General features: G+C 46.7%; 1 protein-coding gene across 4 annotated transcripts in view; it reads right to left on the minus strand.

Moving 5' to 3' along the window:
• PRICKLE1 (prickle planar cell polarity protein 1) overlaps positions 1-18,255 on the minus strand; it is a 65,088-nt gene that overhangs the window by 11,421 nt on the left and 35,412 nt on the right. Inside the window, exon 1 of one of the 4 annotated variants that reach the window (XM_080574590.1) lies at positions 3,185-3,573. The exons of the other annotated variants lie outside the window; for them this stretch is intronic. The gene's annotated coding sequence lies outside the window, so the exon portion shown is untranslated. Of the gene's footprint in view, positions 1-3,184; positions 3,574-18,255 lie in introns of those variants that run through there. 4 annotated transcript variants of the gene reach the window in all.

The following is an 18,255-nucleotide window of genomic DNA, read 5'->3' on the forward strand; positions in this document are numbered from 1 at the left end:
TACTTCTTACAGAGCTTGTCAGATGTCTGGCAAGTTTCTGAAATCTTAGTCTAGGTGAACAACTGAAGATTCACAAAACAACTTTTTAGCTTAGCATCACCACGCGTTACAATCCCTGCCAAGGACGGCGAGCAAAACCGAACCCCTACACTTGTTATTTTGCATATTAACAGCACCAGAGACAGGTAGATCGCGCTCCCACTGACACCTTTGACTTTACCCTAGGAGACCTTTCCCTCATTTTGCTCTTCTACTGCTCAGAAGCTGACCTTTCAACTCAATTGTTTCAAAGAGGTGCCAATCACTCGTGGCTGGTTAGCGAGCTGAAGCCAAAGCCCTGGGTACGAATATCCATTGTCAGTGACGGGACAGTATTAGTGGATCAGTCACATTAAAGGATTTCTGTTGCCTTATTCACTACTACAAAAGTGACAGGAAGTCCTGGATTGTCTACTGAAAAAGCAACGTATGAGTTGAATCACAAAACAAACCTCTAAAAGCTCAATCCTGTATATTTAAAATGCAGGCAGACATCCTGCTGCATACTAGACCCCCTTCCTTCACAAACAAATAATAGGGCAGTCAGTGATGCACAACTGCTTCCCCAGCCCGCATCCCGGCGGGAATGAAGTCCGCCATCAGTATGCTTGTTGTCACTCTTTGTGTGAAACTGGGGTGCGGAGGGACAGGGCAATACGGCGATACAGCTAAGAAATCCCTGCTAGCGAAAAAAGCGACAGTGCTGACATTTGCAGAAGGACGGCGATGCCAGGGTCAGCATCAGTGTCCCACATTGTCTATACCCAAGTAGTTCTGAAGAATAAAATCCACCCATCATCACGATGGGCATGGCTGAGAAGTCCATGCCCTGCTGAGATGATCCTAGCAGCAGATGCACTGCCTCGCAATTTCCCTGCTGCGGTACTTAGATGGCCGGTGTACGATCACGTGCCACTAACAAGTCTGAGCTGATGCTCCCAATTCCTACGGCTTTGTGTCATGGGAACCTTGCTGATCAAGCAGCCGCTTTTCAAGCACCAACTCCTGCATGAAAACCCACGAACGAAAGGAGTCACCAGACGAAACATCTCTGTCAACGTTTTAGTAGGCAAGGTGACCTCAGCCATGCCGTGGGGAGCAAACCCGAAATTAAATTCCACCAGAGAGAGACACTGAGCCTTGCCAGCCCTTGGGCGTACCCCGGCCTGTTCGCACCACAGCGAACGCTCACCATCGCATCCATAACGAGGTTCGAGAGCCTCTCTCTGTGGGATCGAAGATCAACTCCGCTGGCTTAATTTCTCCAGCTGACAAGGAAAAACAAAGTTCAAAATAAAATCTGAACGGATGTAGACCCATTAACTTTCCTGAGGATTTCTGAACACGAAGGCTATGTGCTACTTCTATATGGCAAGAAGCAGTGCTGGGTGCTGTTCGGATTGCAGGCATACCAAAGGTACGTAAAGGCAGGACAGCTGCCTAATTCCAAAAGCAGATAAGAGAGAGACAACGCAGCTTTTCCATGAAGATTGATCTGCCTGGGTCACCTTTTACCCGTTCATTTTGGGCAGTACGAGAAGAGAACCACAGACCCATAGGCTCATTTTCCCTGCAACACAGGGCAGGTTGACAGTACGGCTGGTAGAGAGTAAAGGAAAAAGATACCTGAGCTCAAACTGTGAGATGCGACTTTGCCATGGGGGTGCTCCTCCCCACACAAGGTGACTGGAAGCGTTTAAAGCGAGGTCCATAAATCCCAGCGAGCCGAGGTAACCCAAAGGACAGCATTCACTTTGAGAGAAAAACGTCACCATAGTGCTAACACCAAGCCATAAACCGCCCGACACGACACCATAAACCAACACGGCCGCGCTGCAAATATTGTGGCGTTGCTGAGAGCGAGGTTTCTAAAAACGGCGCGGCTTAACAGCAAGCTATTTGCCCAACTATTTTAGCAATTACTCCTCTGGAAGTCCTCCTTCCTCTCCTGCTCGAGTGCAATTTGGTTTTGCGTTTCCAGCCTACAGGGTTCTTCCTCCCTGCCCCCCAACTGCACTCCTTCTTCAAAGCGAGGCCGTTTAAAATGATTACATCCTAAGGAGGATTCAGATGAACATAAACAACAGCTGAGAAAATAAATGCTGTCTAAGGGAAGGGGAGAAAGGTGGTCTTTCTACTCGTGCCATGACATCTACATCACACGGCCAGTTTTGTTTTGCTTTTGTAGTCTGCAGAACATCTCGGGGCCTCAGTTCTGCTCAAATGCTACCTCCCAAAAAGCTGCATGGAGATACCTCAGGTACCAGGGGACCCACCTCTTGCTGGGACAAGGCTGTCCTTGCCCAGGGGTCTCCATCTCGCTGTCACTCTCCACCACGACCCCACACCGGACAGAAGGGGTCCGGCTGTGCCAGCCGGGGGGGAGGTGGGGGGGGGGCGCAGCTCCTTGCCCACCCCCTGCGGACTCACTGCGTCCTGCGGGGCAAATTGGTTAACGACTTTTTTTGTTAGAAAGCTTGTCACCGGGGCCGGAGGGGATGCGAGATGCATATCACACATATCACACGGCCCCAGCCGCGGCAGGGCTCGGCGGGTGACAGCCACCTGCTTCTTTTGGGGCCCCCCTCCCCGTGCAACGCCCCCCGACGGCGGGGGGGGGACACACAGGGAATCCCCCCCTTCTCCCTAAAACGTCCTGCACGGCCCCAGCCAGACAGAATCCCAGCCTTTTACAGCCCCCCCATTGATTTTTTTTTTTTTTTTAATAATTCTATTTTAAACAGCAGCCAGACTTCCACAGGCGCTCAGGTTTCACCCCGTCACCTGTTGGCTCCCGAACAACACCCGCCTTTGTTAGGGCTCACAGCCCTCCTTTGAGCCGGGGGCTTCCAGCGAAAACACTTCAAGAAAGAAGTGTTCGCGGAGCCAGGGGGCCGGCCGGGGCTGTAACGCCCAAATTCCGCGCATAGCCCTGTCACGCCCTCGCCCCTCAGCCCAGGCGCTCCCCTCCGGCCAGGACGGGGGGGGGCAGGCGGCGGAGCCCCCCGGAGGAGGGCTGCCTCCCCCCTCAGCGGGTCCCCAGCCCCGAGCAGCGCCGGGGGGACCCGGGGGCGAAACCCGCAGCGCCCCCGGCCCCTGCCCCCCCCAGCACTGCCCCCCGCTCCAGAGCATCCCCGCTCCTCACCTCGGGCTGCAGCGGGGCTCCCCGGGCGGCTCGGAGGAGCGGCCAGGCACAAGCTCGCTGAGGAGAGGAGGGGTGGGGTGGCGGGGGGGGCTCCTCCTTCCCCTCCTCAGCCCGCCCGCCGGCAGATACCTGTGCCGCCGCCCCGCTGCCCCCTCCCCCGGGGCTGCGGGCCGGGCACGGAGCGGCTCCTCCTCCCCAAAACACCCCCCCCGAGCCCCTCACCCTCCTCCGGCCCCTGGCCCCCCGCGGGGCATCCCCCTAGCCCCGGCTGCTGCGGGAGGAGGGGACACCCCTGCCCCCGGTGCCGGGCAGAGCTCGGTTTCCGCGGCGGGGAGGCGGCGAACATGTGTTTTTTAACGAGCCCGCTTTTGTCCGTGCTTCTGCTGGAAATAGATTTCCCACCCCACCCTGCATTGTGTGCCCCGGGGGCTGCCCCTGCCCCGCCGCCCCCCCCCGCCCCGGGACCGCCGTGAGGCGCCCGGGGGAGCTGGGGGTTGATAAGAACGGGAAAAACGATTGTTCTGCGACGTTGTGTACTTTAAAAAAAAAAAAAAAAAAAAAGGCAATCTATCACTGCCTTTGCTATCACTGCTTTTTCTATCACCGCCTTTTTAGGGCATCCCAAGTGAGAAGGAGGCATCCCAGCCCTTGTCCCGGGGCAGTGACGCCCAAGCTGTTCCGGCTCTGGCGACATTTTCTGACTGCTGGGGGCTGGGGTCTCCACGTGTGCTTCTGAGAAGCAGGCTCCACACTAAGCCAACGGATGAGAGCCCCATGAACCCCTTCCCCACTGCTCTTTGTTTCCCTTGGGAAGTCATTAGCAAAGGTCGTTTATTAGCGAGGTGTCCCTGGCCCAAAGCAGCCCCCCGCCATGCCCTGCAGCTGGAGACGCGTGGCCATGGCCTGGTCATCGGTGCCCTGAGCTGTGGTGGGACGGAGCAGAATTAATGTCGTCAAAAGCCCACCGGCTACAGCCGATCCCTGTCACGGATCCCAGCCTGATAGGCCACCAGGCCTTCAAACGCCACGTGTAGCCAAAGAGGGCTCCTCGGTCTAAAATGGCGGCAAGAGAAGGCCCCGAGCAGCAGCCCCGCTCCTGGTGCACCCACGAGGGACGCGGGGCTGAGCACGCAGGTTGTGGCTGCCAGAGCCCCGCCACCCCGGCCCGTGTCCCTGCGGAGGGGACACCACCACCATCCCTGTCACCACCACCGCCACTGCCACAGCCAGAGGCCTGGGGTGGCTTCCGAAATCTGCATGGCAGACTTCACCAGCCCCAGCACTGGGCAAATGCTCTTCGCTGCCCCTCGATGTCTTCTTTATGTTCCTTCCTCCTTAGGGCTGACAAGCGAACAGGTGAATGAGGTCCCACACAGGTCCAACCCCACCAAATCAAAGACACAGGCTGTGGCTCCTGCAGTGGCAAAAGCTGCTGAAATTCTAGCAAACAAACCACCTACAGCCCCTCCACACCCCACTTCCCTGCCATAAGCAGTCTCACTGGTTGTACCACCTCGATTCTTAAGCTGCTAAGTTGTTTTAAGGTCAAAGTTGGCACATCGCTTGGATGAACTAGAGATTTTGTCAGAGCTGTTGTCAGTGTTGGCTTTACAAAACCCAGACTGTTTCTACTCTGTTTGTTGGACTGAACAGCCCCCATCTGGTGGCCAGCTGAACATCTGCCAATTCCATTCATCATTAATCAAAAATGGAAGTGTCAGGAATAATGTTTACTCTTCCCTGCTAGACGACTGAATTAACCAACAACAATTTGCATATATTGTCTTCTCCTTTTTCAGGGGTGCCTGACCTTTGCTCAGTAGTCCTCCTTAGAGCAAGGACTCACCCTGGCTGCACAGCATGCTGCGAGAAGGAGAATCTCATCTGGGATTTGTGCAGCTCAGTGGCTACAGAAAAGTTTGCAGAGTTTCCTAAACCTAAAGCCTACTGAAGCCACTTTCTGGGCAACCAGACTGTCCCCAGTCTTGCTGACACACTGAGACCAAAGAGCTTGAGGGCGTGCACAGATAGCTGCCTGCGCTGCTCTTTTTCCCAGGTTTTTCTGGCTCGAGCACAGAAACTACTAAATTGTTCTGGGCAATGCATTTAAAGATTATCAGGCCAAAACCAACTATTGTGATCTTCTAGCCTGAAATCATGTACAATGTGGTCATAAGATTTTCCTAAAATTACTGTCTGCATGAATGAAACGTTTGATTTTGATTTAAAAGTACCAGTAAAGAAAAACCCAGTACAACTCCTGTTAAATCCACTGCAGCCCTTTGCTAAATTGTTTCAAGTAGTCAATCACTTTCAACTTGGTTTGGGGTGGTTTTGTTTTGTTTTGTTTTCTCTAATCCCACATTGCTGCATTTCAGTGCTCAAGCACTGGATCGTAATTGTACCCTTGAATGTTAGGCTAAAGAATCAACTGTCGTAACTCCCCCGGGCATTTGCAAATTGTGCAAGTCATTTCTTGGCTATCTCTTTTGATTCAGGCTCTTTCCACAGAACAAATGCGTTGCTATGACTTTTTACTTTTACACAACAAATACAGCAGCATACATACTTTTCATCCCAAGCATAAACTATGCTACAGAAGTTACATAAAAAAATAAAAGAAGAAAAAGGAGAAAAAAAAAAAAAGAGAGATGATCACAAACCTCCCTGCCCTTTAAGGCACGTTCCACATTCCTGGATCCGTCTGGGTAGAGCTAATTCTGCAAACAACCGGATGGTTGAGGGGATCTGTAATGGATATGGAACCTTTTGCCCCAAGGTCTTAGCACAAATTTAGTCTGGGTAACAACTTTCTTTTACTACTGACCAGGCCATGCGTGTTCTCTGGCCTGTATGAAATTTGCTCAGAGTATCAGTGGGGTTTCACAGTTCGCAATTATCCACATCACAGAACATCCCTTGAGATAACACCAGTAATTGCTACCTTTGTTGGCAGTCACAGAAGAGAGACCAAGGAGCAGGGAATGAATTAACCTCTTGTGCTTCAGAGGCAGTTTCTCCGGGTAGGACGGTGGCATTAACACCCATCGCTCAAACCTGATTATTTCTATGGATAAACAGAGGAGTTCACCCACTACATCATCACCCTTTAATGATCACCACCTTCACTCCAAGACTTCTAATTAAGCATCACCTCATCTGTCCATTAAAAAAAAAAAAAAAAGTGAGTCAGCTATGAAAGGTGAAAGTATGCAGTAAGGTGAATGGAACTAGAACAAAAAAAAAAAAAAGAAATCTGTCAGTAATAATTATTTCAGAGAACTCAATGAGAAAACTATTCAAAATAAACCAGGTTTCATGTTTTGAAACAAAACAAGCCAAGAAGGATTTTGCATATTTCTGACAGCATGGGAAGAGTCCACAGAACAGGAATTACGACTACTCTCCAAAGGTTTGTTCACAAATCAAAGCCCAGGCCTGGTGTGCTCCAGTACATATGTACCCTCAAGGACTTTTAGGAAAGATGCCCAGAGCATGTATGACCCTGACTTCAGGCTGTAGCACTGGGAGCTCTACAGGCACTCAGATGCTTTGCACCTTCAGTGGCCCCAGGTCTATACCCTGAGGGAGCAAAGAGGTCAGGGTGAGGGATGCAGTCCCAAGGAAGTCTAAGCTGCCCTAGGCAAAACCCCCGCCCAGTGAAAAAATGATGGTTTGTTTCCGTTGTGCAGCCAATGCTAGCACAAGGCAAACATAGGTCCGACCCCTTAAAGACCACTCTACGTGTCAAAAACACAAATGAAATTTATCTATGTTCACTTTGATGTGTTCTGAAAGCCCCATGGACATCCATCAGCAGCTCCAGACACTTAAGCACCTTGTCAAACCTGGCCTTAGGCCACCTCCAGGTTAAGAGCGTGGAGGTACACCTTCATATGTAGGAACAGTTTGCACAATTTTACCGCTATATATAATCACCTGATGCACGGGACGCCTTTAAAGCAAAGCCGGAGCTTTGAAGGACCGTAATAGGCCTACAGAGCACGTTCACACCTCTTTGTGCCACTCTTCGCCTACAGCCACAGGTGCAACCTCCATGTGCTCTCCACGTCCAGCCCTGCTTCCTCCTGCCTGCCTCACGTGCCCTCCACAGTGGATCCAGCGTGGGCTTGGGGACGTCCACCACATCAGGACCGGGAGGGGGCTGAGGAACCACAGAGAGGAAGGGGAGAGGGAGCAGCATGAGCTACTCCTCACCACCCACTTCCCAGGAGACGACTTACAAATGGCAGACCAGCACACTTACTGCTACGCTGAGGCCCCCTCTTCCTTTCGTCCCATGTTTTTCTTTCTGATGCCACAAAGAAAGGGCATGGAGGTGGCACCACAGGAGTTCTGACGTCTCTGGGATCTGAGTCCTTGCTAATTTTTAAGTGAAATTTAAAAACACAGAGAAAAACAGCTCTGTAAAAGACTGATAGACAAGTGATGGTGTGCAACAGAGAGGGAGAGAGATGGGGATTTAAATGAAGCTTGCATGTGAAATGCAAACATGAGGAAAAGGTGATTTTTGCCCCACATAGGTTTGTGGCTGAGCTGCGGTGCTCACTTTCCAGTCTTTGCTGCCCTCACTGTGATCCTAGCAGCCTGTCCCCTGCCTGCCTTGTCATTGGCAACACAGGGACAAAGCCCAGCGCAACTCCAGAAAGTGGAAATATTAGCATCACACAACAAATCACGAGCCAAACAAGTCGTGCTCACCAAACCAGGCAGAAAGCCCAGCCCGCTCATGCGCATCTCCACCTGCTGAGCCTGGTGGGGACCAGCAGCCAGCTGATGTTGGCCTATGGGCTGTGGGAGGGTGTCTCTTGGCTTATTTCCCTTCCTATTTCTCCTAGAGTTGGGGACCAGAATACATTTTAAAGCCCCGATTCCACCTTGCTTCAGCAGCAAAGAATTACAAGTTTCATTAAGATGCCCTTCCGTGTTGGATCGGGCTAGGACTTGCTCCTGAACCAACAAACAGGTCCCTGGAAACTCTTAACCCCACAGGCTCCTCCGAAGACAGTAATCTGACTCGATCCTCATTGACTCTGCACAGCTCGCAGTCGCACGCGGTGTGGGCAAGCGCCCGGCCCGGTGGCTCTCCAGGCCTGGCCCACAGCAGTGCCGCAGCCGCAGGCCGATGGGGCCTAGAGGTGCCACCCTCCTGCGGTACCAGCCGGGCTATCTCGGCCGCATCAACGCCCTCGGTTAATCACTGCCCGCTTCCCAGGCAGCGCAAGGCACGACGGAGAGAGTTGCAACAACTTGTGCCTGCGACGCTTTGCCTGTAGCGGAGCTGACGCAGGGTGGAATGGTTGCCTGGCTTTTTAATAACACACCAGCACAAACACCATTATGCAACGTGGAAGGCGTTGCGTAGCCAGTGCTAATGCGCTGTTTGCTTATTGAGGTATTTTTAAGCCAACTATTATGCCAAAGCCTATGTGGTTGTTGAATGATGTCACTCTTATCTGTGTCAGGTTCTGTTCTCAGGCCTTGCCGCCAAAGAACCCATCACGATTCACCTATATTGGTTTGGGAATTGATTTAGATTTAAAAAGGAAATGGTGGAAACTCTGCGGGGCTCTTCTGCTCAAGGGCAACTCACCCCAGGAGCAGGGCATCCATGTAAAGAAACAAACCAGTATTTAAAAAAGAACTTTGGACCCTCATCGAGCAGTTTTGTGGATGAGCAGGTGCTCCAGCTGCACGTGGCCTACCCCATCGCTGGCTGTGCTTTTCAGCAGCCTGCCTTGAAGCCAGACTTACTCTCAATCACCTGTTTTTTTCCTAAGTGAAGGCAAAGTTTGACATGGCAGTTGACTACCACTTCTGCAGCACTATATCCAGGGAAAACAAAACCCAGTTTAAAGGCGAAGGTGAGGTTTGCAAAGATTTGTGCTAACCTCCAGTTGCTTAAAACTGGGGAGGGAGGGAAATCTAGCAGTCACTGAGACAGGCAGCCAGCAGAGTGCTATGCTGCCGTTTTCTGAAACCCATACAAAGCACAGTGCACCATAAACACACGGGACAGAACAATGATTGATTAACTATTAGTTTATTTTATTGAATGAACCTCACAGGCTGACCTCAAGGCACAGTGATGTAAGGGGAACATAAAATATGTCTGATGGATAAGGAGATGCATGACACCTTCATTCGCTTTTGGCATAGCAGTTGCAAGAGAGAAAAAGAGACTGCCAGAGATATGGGCTGTCAAGACCGAAGGCCACTCAAGTCTACTAAAAGGCATCACCAAAGGAAGATAAGTGTTTCAGTTATTTTTTGCACAGAAAGATCAACTGGTAAACAATTATTACAGCCGGGTAAGGCTGGGAACAATCCTCTCACTTCTTGCTCAGCAAACAGAGTTCAGTCTCAAAGCTGGGCAGGCTTCTGCCCCAGCAAAGGTTCATTGATCTTCTGCCCAGCCAGTTCATGCCCTATGCCACTTCTGTTAATGTAGCTTTCTTGATTTTTCTAAGATTTCTTTTTCTTCGTGCGTAAGAAGGCTTGATGGCTATGAAGGCTTTCCTCCTTACTCCCATGTCTTTCTTGAATGTGTTACAAATCTCCATAAGCTGGCACCTTGCTAAAAAAAAAATAAAAATCCCCATGTCTTGTTTCCCAGTGGAACTACTGGAACGTAACCCATTGCCCTAAGATGGGCACCAAAGCAGCCCCGGTTTACAGGCCTGGCCAGGTAAAATCAACATTAAAGGGGTTTTCACCTTAGTACAAACTTCATCTAACTAACATTAACTTTGCACGGCCAAGTAAGATATAGGGTAAGCATGCAGGGTTTATGCTCGCTTTCTCTTTTCCTAGGAGGATTATGATTCAGCCTGTTTTCTGGGAAACTCAAATGAGCTTTCCACTTAATAGAATGAGGAATGATGATTTGGGAGGTTACATCCTTTCTTTTTTTTTTTTCCTTTCCCTAAGTATGATTAGTTTTTCTTTGCTGGTCTACCTCCCAGAACTGGTTTATTGTAGGATGAGTTGTGTGCAATTGTCGGCACAAGGGAGGGGATGGGACGTAAGTACAGAGGGATGGTCCCACTCCTGGGCAGTAGCTAGCTATTATAACTACACTGATACATCAAACCCACATCAAAGAGCAGCCAGGGAAGATAGCTTCACCAGCGTTTCTCTCGGTTGCCTGCCAAGTGCCGTTGGGATTATGGACACAAAGGTATGAACCGAGGAGAAAGATTAGCCAAGAAGTACTAGATCAGTTAACACAAACAAACAAACAAAAACCACAAAACAAAAAACTAAACCCAACAGACCTAGTAGAGACACAGTTGAAAGACATTAGAAAGAGACAAGTTTGTATTCCCAAGTATTCCCTTAACCACATAGCTAGATCAGGTGGTAGAGACATAAAAGTACTCCTTTCCTTCTCTTTATGTTGACTGTGCTTGAAGTTCAAGGCCAAGTTGGACAGGCAACCTCTGTTCAAGATGCGAGTTACACCTGGTTTTCAGTAGGATAACAATGAGGATCTCAGCTAAACCAATACTCAAATAAAACTTAATTATGTTTTTTTTGGCTAGCAGTCATTCGACTTTCTACACAAACTGAAAGGTATTTAATCATAACTACAACAGGGAAAATGATCTTAAGTCCCCTAAATATCAAGCTTCACCTCATCACCAACACAACATTAATATAGACAAGTCTGGAGCCTCCAGTACATATTTCCTTAATCATATTCATAGAAACGTGCAGAATCTTAAGACTATATAAACCATATTTTTAAGAATCAAAGTTTTTAGATTATTCACAGTAATTAAAATCCTTATGTAGGAGGTATACAGTACAAGTGAAGATTGTTTTACGAACACTTAACTGGAGCTCTTGATGCAAGTGACCTTTGTACAAGCACCCATTTATTCTTAAGTCCTTACGGTACTGTCAGCTGCTGAAACAGCAACTGTTTGACATTACCTGACACCTCATAGTTTGCTGGCAGCCACCTAGCTTTAAGCTACACCCACCTGGACTTGCCAATATGTCCCAGCTTTTCTCTCTTACCAGCTTACTTATGAAGATGGATTCCTTTGGACACACAGCCATGAAGTAGCAATGCCCAGCTTTAAAAGAGTACCAGAAGTGAACAAGTGTCACACAATCACTATGAACTGAAGCATTTCACCACTGCTGTGAGTTCCAACATCAGAGGTGCTCAAGTATCAAGACATTTCCTCAAAGATAGTTCAAGATTAATTTCTCCAATTCAGCAGCTTATAAGGAAAAAGTTCAACCATTTTCAGGATCAGACAGCAGAAAATATGCAACCTTTCCGCTACATAATGCTTCAGTATCTTTTAAACAGGTTTTGAAAGCAAGCATTTGAGATAGCAACATAAATGAATGGCAAAAGACTATGTTGTGACAAACAAGGTTTTATTAAGTAAAACCTCTGAATGTCATAGCTGCTTTGTATGGTTTCAGATACATCTGACAGGTGATTTGTCAAGACATAATGTTTTTACAGGTCTAAGCAATAGTGACCGTCACATACCAAGGCTATAAAAAGTCTTGAGCATATGTCAGTATGGTTAGTTTTAGTTTTAGACGATTTAGTAGCTTTAAACCTGCCCATTCTCCTGACTTGCTTTGTTGTCTACAACAATTATTGCTGAGACAAGTTTAACTCCCAGACAATTAGTAAGCAGAGGAAAGATGAGAATAAATGTTTCACAACAACCACATACACAGCTCTCCAACTTGATGTAATCTTTGGATTTTTGTGTTACACTCACATATATCCCTCCCTCCTCAGTCATCATCTACTTTCTCTTCAGTGGTACTCCTTCATAATTCTCTTTCCCTGATATGCAAAAGTAATGAGTCAGTGATAATTATATTGTTTTTGTAAATGCAATATATTGACAGCTGTCCTGGACTTTTCTTCCAACATCATAACAAGAGCTCTAGTCTTCTGAAGGTATTCTGAAATTCACACCAGGTAAGTTTTAAAGCAAGAAACACTTTTTTCCAACAAAGAGCAGGGGTGGAGATTTGGGCAAGAATTACTTGGAAGGTTTGGACAAGTGTCAGCTATCGCATATGCACCAGCATTGACATCAGCAGATATCCCATACATACTTCCAGAATGGAAGAAGCTCCATTCCTGGAAATATGACCTTAAAAGAATTTGTTAAACAGAATGGGGAAATTAAGAAGAAAAAAAGAAAAAAAAGAAAAAAAAAAGAAAACGATACATGGCTTTTAAAAATACAATCTAGTTAAACTAGCTACAATTCCGTTAACAAGAATTCAGTTACGAAATAAGAATCTTGACCTTGTTGAAATCTTGATCTTGAAAGCACTACAACTGCTTTCTAAACAAACTTGGTGCCATTATACATTCAAATCAGAACGTCCTTCCTCAAATAATTCTTAGCATGCTGATCAGATAACCTCTAAAATTTGGCATGACTTACCATGCAAAGGTCCAGAGAGATGCATGCTCAGTGGGAGTGAAAACAGCTCTCATAGAATTTTATGTATTATAGCTCGCACCACATTAAACCACAGAAAATACCAAGAGCCTATGCCAAGACCACAGAGCCTCAAGTGCTACTCAGCTTCCTCTTCTAAATGAGATCTACTAAGGCCGGATTTACTTCATTACACATCACTGTGCAGAGAACACCTGCGTAGTCAAGACTAGCTTGTAGTGTAGGTTCAGAAGTGTGTACTTGGTGTTGTCTGAAGCACCCAAATAGATGACGACTTGTTAAAAGTGCAGCTAGATCCAAATCTTGCTTGATACCATTAGACTATTCCACCATAGCTGACTGATTCCTCAAGGCATGAAAGATCAAGTGGCACCAGCTGTGCCACTGGCACAGCACACACACAAGTGGAACAACTGATTTCATTAACAAGGAGCAGGAAGAAGCCTGGGAGAAACGGAAGATGGTGGCTAGTACTTTACTGTTTAGCTGCTAAAATAAGACCTTTGTACGTAATTACAATCCTGTTACTCAGCTGCCACAACTACAATGGACAGATTGCCTCCTCTTGATTTCTCTTTGATCTTCAGAAGACAGTGGAGCTAACACAAAAAGGTCAAGGATCTGCCTCAATATGCTGATCCTCCCCAGCAGTGGATTTCAATAGAGATCTGTTACCACACAGCGAAAAGGACTGAGGCAAGTTCAGGGGATGCAATTATCTGTAGCTTTTCCCCATTAAGCCTTGTAACTCTCTCGATGAGAACTTAAGAACATACATGCTTCAACTTCTGTGTGAAGTTAGTAACTTCACAAGAGACAAACGGTGGAACGAGCCATTCACGGTTTGTACTGTCAACAAATGGAGAGCGAGATTTTGGATCCAGTTATGGCATATAATTATACCTATCTCCATGAATAAACGAAAACTAGTTTGCATTTTTTCCCTGATCATTAGCCTCATTTACATAAGTGTTATGAGGCCAGTTCTTCATCCATTAGCGTGAATTAAGTGATACCCTGCTGGGTGCAGGACTGTTCAGACATGCTGACTGCAGAGCAGCTGCTCTCCTCTTCTGGTATTGAATGTTGATTAGCATCATAGCACATGACACTCTGCAGGGCATATCGTGTGTTACACTACGGCATACAACATTTAATGAGAATCCAAAGCAAATCCCATCGTTTAGAAAGCCAATCTCTGCTCCGAACAGCAGGGCAATAATTAAGCACATGGTCCGTCTCATCAAGGACTGAACCGCTTGAACAGTGGCCATTATTTCTGGGGGACAACGCCGACTACCTGAAGCAGAGCTGTATAGTAGCATGTGTACCCACTATCAAATAATCAAATCAATTCACATTTTTTCCAGCAAGACACTTGCACATTGTCTTTTCAGTTCTGATCTAAGAGACAGGATGAAGCTTCTGCATTATTAGATCTATAAAGAAGATTTAATAAAGGATGCAGCAGCTATGAAAATGGAATGAACAATTCAAATTTAAACCCTAGAATATGGATCAAGGTTTAGTATCACTTTTCTGTGACTCCTAACAAATCTCCAGCAGAACCATTAAGTTCTTTGTCAGCTTTCCTCATCTGAAAGATGGGTTGACACTACCCTGTCTTGCAAAGATTGATTACTTATTTGAAGACTACTTTGACAACACTGTAAAGCAGCATGTCATGGTATTACAAACAACATTTCACTACTTTGACACTATTAAATGGAGGCAAGGAAAAACTTTCCATGACAACAGTGGAGACATTAATATTACAGTGTTCAAATGTATGGGGAAATTCTGGATGTTTTGCAAGAAAGCATATTTCAGGATAAGGGACAACAGTGCAAGAATGCCGAAAGCATTGGTGCCTCCACTCACCCATAAATCAGCATCCACCAAACACAAATAGAGAGTAGCTGATTTTGTTCTGAGTGACTGGAACTTGGTCACTAAAGATTTCAGGGTCTACATCTCTTGCCCAGAAGACACATCCACTTTTCTACCTAAATACCATGTTTTCCCCTGCCTAGTTTTCACTTGCTCCTGGGCACCAATGTAAGCAAAACATCAGAATCTCTCTGGGGAGAGCGGGCCAAGTTCGGTCACCGGAATTGATCTAATTACCGTCATAGTTGTACAGCTGTTTCAAAGTACACCGCTATAACCCTACATGAGGGGCGTTAGAAGAAATTAGAGTGACATCGTTAATCAGAAGAACAATGACGAAGCATAAAACAGCCCACTTCTTTTTCTGTGCTGGTCAAAATACAGTCACCTTGTCGGAGAACATCGTAGCGTAATAACAAGGGGCCAAGGATTTTACAGCTACAGCTCTCTCTGTGGAAATAACTAAGAAGCAACATACACAGAATACATCACCTGTCTATTGCAATAGATAAAGGAGAAAAAAACCACACACACAAAAGGTTCCCAAATTGCATGTTCTCTTATTTCTGTTCTCCCATGATCCTAGGTTACAAAGACATCTCTGCTAAAACATGACTGGCAAAGAGTTTGAGATGACCTTGCCTCCACAATAGTATCATAAGACAGTGGCACTCAACTTTTTTTCTGGACAGACCACAGATCCCAGTTCAGCCTCAGAAAGGGCAACACACAGCACCTCCTCATCCTCGCTCTTCTTTGACACCCTAGATGAACTTCTCCTGTCCTGTGTACGGGTAATGATCTAACTGCACATTTATTTGCGCAGAATGGTGTCCTAGGACCTCCTGTCCTGCTGCAGACCATTGAAAGAAAGGAAGCCCCAGAAGCAGCCAGGATGGACGGCCCTGCTGGCCAGCTGCAGTGTGGGGGTCACACCAAACATCTTCGCTACGGGACAGTGCTGAGAGCTCTGGAGAACACTGACGTTGGAGCACGGGCTGGGAAGACCTGCAAGACATCTGCTATGAGCCTTCGGTGAGGTTCACTGCTGTGGCTCCGTCCTTTGGGGGCAGTGCCAAATACAGCCAGCCACTACAGTCAGGGGGATTTAGAGTATCTCAGCTGTCCTTTGATAGGAAGGACATCACAGCTGACCTTGCGCTAGTAAATAAAACAGGGCCAAGGCACAAGCTCAAGCAGTAGCCTACAGTCACCTACCCTGTTTCATGGGTAGGCGCACTAAAAAGTAATAGTGTCTCTACTAAAGGCGTGTGTGCGGTGGGGTGCACTGCACCGTGCTGCTACGGGCAAGGGCCAGGCAACACAGACCGGGCCAGCCTGAGTTTTGGTTTCAGGGTCAGGGAACCAGTGACCGTGTCACAAAATGAAAAGCAGCACAGACAGATGAAGTCTCGGGATTCGGAGAAGTTTTCTACTAACATTATTAAGCCCCTATAAAATGTGTAATAGCAGAATAACTATTGCCTTTCCTCATTTTTTAGGCTTATACCCCTCGGTTTTCAGGCTTACAAAATTTTCTTAATAAAACAAAAATTTGAAACATGATTTATTCCAACCTGAATGCTGGAAGTCATTATTACAAACAGCAATACAAAACCTCTGTTATAAAATATTAAAACAAAGTCTTCCATCACTTGGAAACTTTTTGATAGAAACAAATATGATTTTTAATAAAAACAGCATTTAGCCATACAGATTTGAGAAGCAAATAAAAAAAATCGCTACAGGACCAAAAGGAAAAGTAACTTGGAGATCTGAAAATGCTTTTTGGAGTCAGGACGATTTTATTTTATTTTTTAAACACATTTTACGCTTATAGATGAACTCTAGTTTAGGGCAAATGCAAAGAGGCAAAAAGACTTTCAGTGTCATTCACGCAGACATTAATCTCATAGAATACTGCTGTTTTCAATCATGTTAAACAGTGTTAATTTTTTCACATTATCAGTAAAACAAAATAAGTACATGCTGAGGATAAGGAAACAGCTTTGTTTATCTTCAGAATCATGTGCTTACCAGAACTAAAGCATGTATTTGCCATATGTCAGCCCCTACCCCCCTTCTTTACATTACATATTCATTAATATAGCACTGTTGTGCTATATTGTTAGCAAGGAATAGGGGGCACATTTTAAAAAGCAATTAAGTGGGATAAAACTACTTGAGGGAAAGGTTTTCCACCACCACCACCAGTATCTTAGGGAGACCAACGGGGAAACCTGACACGGAGGAATGTCAGCCTGAACTTGATGAATTTTTACTCAGAGCAATGCTTGCCCCTCCACAGCTTCCCACGTCGCTTCACAATACCTTCCCTTCGTGTTTCCCTTTATTCTGTGAAAGGACGTCCACGAGATGGATCTGTTCGGCTCAATGTTTTTAATAGAGCCATATCTTCTGTTATTGTTTCAAGCCTAAGAACTCAAACCATCTGTATTTTTACACGCAGTCTGCCAGCGAGAGGCTGTTTTGCCAAACAGCTTGCGCGTGCTGAATCCAACACATCCTGGTCCCGAGCACACAAAGCCGACTCAAACACTCCCCCGGACAGCAGCCGCCTTTCCCTAGGACCCACGTTTCAGTTTCCTGGGCTGGTGGGACTGGAAACATCAACAGCTCGGGACAGGCACACAATGAGCCCCAACGCCGGGTCAAGTCTGAAGTCCTCTCCTTTGCTCTTGTGGTGCCGGGATTGGAGACAAAAAGTCTAATGGCTCGATTTTACGGCTTAGAAGGGAGAGCCTCGAAGAGCCTGATCCCTGCTTTAAGTGAAAGCAGATTCTCCCTGGCACAGATGCAGCCCAGTGCTTAACAGCATTCTGCTTGCAAACACTGTCATGTTGTTGAGACAGACATTATATTTCTCGAGACAAATGTATCTGAGTTTTAACTCATAAATAATTCAAAGAGAACCTTTATTTCTACAGTGAAATGAAAACAGAAGTTTGTAAAATATTTCTACGCTTTTTTTTTTTATTTTTTCACTGTTATCTTTTTATCTGTCCTTGAACAATACTACCAATATCCTTGTGACTCCTCTGTTTCCTTGGGAGTTAGGATGCTCAGTCTTTCACGAGTTTAGCTCTTAAATCAACAGACGTTTGTTATTTAAGTTATATTGGCATTGCTTCCTTTCTGTTCTTGTAGGCATGACACGGCTGTTTCTTCCAAGCCTGCAAGCAGCATCTTTAAAATGCAACAATTGCGTTATCCACACCCCTCCAAAAACTACAGGGAAAACACTTTTGCGCATAGAAAGGCCGGCAACTCTAAGCCCGCTGCAATAAAAAGCGAGACCCGATAAAAATTCCATTACTTGCTTATCTGGAGCGATTCTTCCCAGTTCAAAGGGTCAATTTCACAGCAGGGCACCAGCGCTTATCAGCCAGCTCCGCTGAGCCTTTCACTTGCAAAGAGAAGTGTTGCCTCCAACCGGCATGACAACGGCACTATTAAGCAGCCACTTCAAAGATATAGATGTCGTAAATGCTTTGATTTTGCCCAGTGTTGTACACCAGCGCTACCCGACCGGACTTTTTCATGCAGAGGTTGGATTCTGCACGAGGGAAGTGAAAAGCAGGGCATAAAGCCATGGGAAGCGCAGCGAGCCCATCGCGTGCCTCTTCTCCCCAGCCAGGTCTCCGCGTTTCCCTAGGCACAGCTGCCGAATATTGCAGAGAT

The sequence above is a fragment of the Anser brachyrhynchus genome (genome assembly GCF_964034855.1).
Source record: "Anser brachyrhynchus genome assembly, chromosome: 1".
NCBI classification, from domain to species: Eukaryota; Metazoa; Chordata; class Aves; order Anseriformes; family Anatidae; genus Anser; species Anser brachyrhynchus.